Below are 2,604 nucleotides of genomic sequence, written 5' to 3'. Positions count from 1 at the left end.
AGCGAGACCTCATCTCCACAATAAGTCAAAAAATCAGCCAGGCGTGGTTGCGCATACCTGTAATTCCGGCTACTTGGAAGGCTGAGGCAGAAGGATCACCGGAGCCCATCAGGTCGAGACTGCGGTGACCGGGAGCGGCCACTGCACTCCAGTCTGGGCAACAGAGTGAGACTCCAACTCAAAAAAAGAAAAAAAAAGAAATTCTGTCCTTTGTGACAAGATGGATAAACTTGAAGGATATTATGCCAAGTGAGGTAAGCCAGGCACAGGAAAACAAATAGAGCTTGATCTCACTTATACGTGGAATCTGAAATAGCTTATCTCACAGAAGTAGAAAGTATAATGGTGGTTACTAGGGGTTAGGGATAGTGAGACTGAGGCGATGTTGGTCAAATAATACACAACTTCAGTTAGACAAGAGGAATTAGCTCAAGACATCTTTTGTACAACATGATGAATATGACAGCAATGTATTGCATACTTGACAATTGCTAAGATACTCGATTTTAAGGGTCCTCGCCATACACATATGACAAGTAGGTGAGGTAATGCATACGTTAATTAGTTTGAATCAGCCATTCCACAATGTATACATATTTCAAAACAACATTTTGTACATGATAAGGATATACAATTTCTATTTGTCAATTAAAAATTATGTTGACATATACATTTGAAAAAAATCATCACCTAATTTTAAAATGTCTTTGGATTCTGGCCCCAACCCTATGTGCCTAACTTTCAGTCTTGTTTTGAAGGTCAAGTATGCAAGGTAAAACCACAGTGAAGGTACTCAAGAAGTCGTAGCTCTTATCATTAGTAATACTGCCACCTTAGAATTTAAAGCCTGATGTCTCTTTCCTCAGCTCACTGATAATCAAACTGTTGTTGTTTTCACTATATTTCATTGACACTGCTGTGATTTGGGGTGAAGGCTAAGTCCCCAATTATTCCATCTTCTATCTGACTTGGCAGCATGTCACATAGAGTACTTTTAAAAACCCTGTGCTCCCTTTAGAGACCACAGTAAAAGAGGGTTAAGGGTGGAAACAGAAAATCAATTTAGTTTTCATCTAGCCAGCCTTTTTGCTCTAATGTTTCTCAAACAACATAATGGTTCTGTGGAGCTGATGACAGAGGTAACAGAAGAAACAACTCAGTTTTGAAGCAAACTTGTCCATCTCAGCTAATTGGCATTCCAAGGATAGTAACTCCCTTCGTACCAGTAGCAACACTTATGGAAAAGTTCTGCCCATTGGCAAAATTCTGGTATGCCCTGGACATCTGTGTGCCACGCTCTGAGTTATGTATCCTGCCTGCTGTCCATACCTCAATTCTGTAAATATGCGGTCCGACAATTTGGTTCGCACACCACCCTAGAAAAAGTGCTACATACCTTATTGCTGAATATCACCATGGTTACCTTTCACTTCAACACCAGTGCCTAGTCCACCTGTCAAAGAAATTCTGGAACTCTTTCTCCAGAATGGTCATCAAAGATGTCATCATTACTTGTTGAGGTTTGACCATTAAGTTTGCAAACTTGCCACATGTGTTTATGTTGGCAGCACTGTACAAATAACTGTGTTGGAACGCCCTCCCTACTCACCTAATCTGGCCTCCGATGACTTTTTTGTTTACCCAGAGATAAAGGAAATATTGAAAGGAAGACATTTGATGACATTCAGGACATCGAGGGTAATATGATGACAGCTCTGATGGCCATTCCAGAAGAAGAGCTCCAGAACTGCGTTGATGGTGGACTAGGCACTGGCATCAGTGCGTAGCTTCCCAAGGGGAGGACTTCAAAGGTGACCACAGAGATATTGAGCAATGAGGCATGTAGCCTGTTTTCTAGGATGAGTTCACGAGCTTAATTGTCAGACTCTGTAAAGTTTGTTTCTCACTCTAAAATTAATTCACAGTTCTTATAAAATGGTCAGAAGAAAAAAATTAAGAGCAGACAAGAAAAAATGCTATGTATCATCTTAGGACTCAGAGATCACTTTTGTCAAAATCTCAGTAGTATTTTTCTAGTCTTTCATCTATTAATTTTGAGCATTAGCCAACTGTGATTATGTATTCCATTACATATTCAATCCCGTAACACCCTCAACCAGAGGTTGACGAACTATGGCCTGCAGGCCAAATCTGGGACACGGCCTGTTCCTATAAATAAAACTTTATTGGAATACAACCAGCCTCATTCATTTACATTGTCTGTGATTGCTTTTGCATGAAAGGGCGAGTTGAGTCATTGACACAGATCCTGGGTGATCTGCAAAACTGCTTGCTGTCAAGCATTTTACAGAAAACCTTTTCCAATTTCTGCCCTAGGCATGTGCTGACTGCGAGGTACAGTGAAGCTCTTACCCACAACCCATTCTCCATATTCCTAAATCCTAACCACCTTTCAAGGCCCCATCGTCAAGTCAAGAAAGCATCCCTTTAGATTCCCAACTGAAAGTCATGTCTTCCTCTTCTAAACTCCCAAAGATCTTGATCCATATTTTTCAAACACTTTTTCCATTTCTGTCATTTTAAAATATGTTCATTTCTATAAAGAATCTTCTCTCACTCATTAGACTCCTTGTTCCACCACAT

Source organism: Carlito syrichta, unplaced genomic scaffold (genome assembly GCF_000164805.1).
Source record: "Carlito syrichta isolate Samal-C Ts95f unplaced genomic scaffold, Tarsius_syrichta-2.0.1 Scaffold303661, whole genome shotgun sequence".
In the NCBI taxonomy this organism is placed as follows: Eukaryota; Metazoa; Chordata; class Mammalia; order Primates; family Tarsiidae; genus Carlito; species Carlito syrichta.
This window is presented reverse-complemented; position numbering follows the sequence as displayed.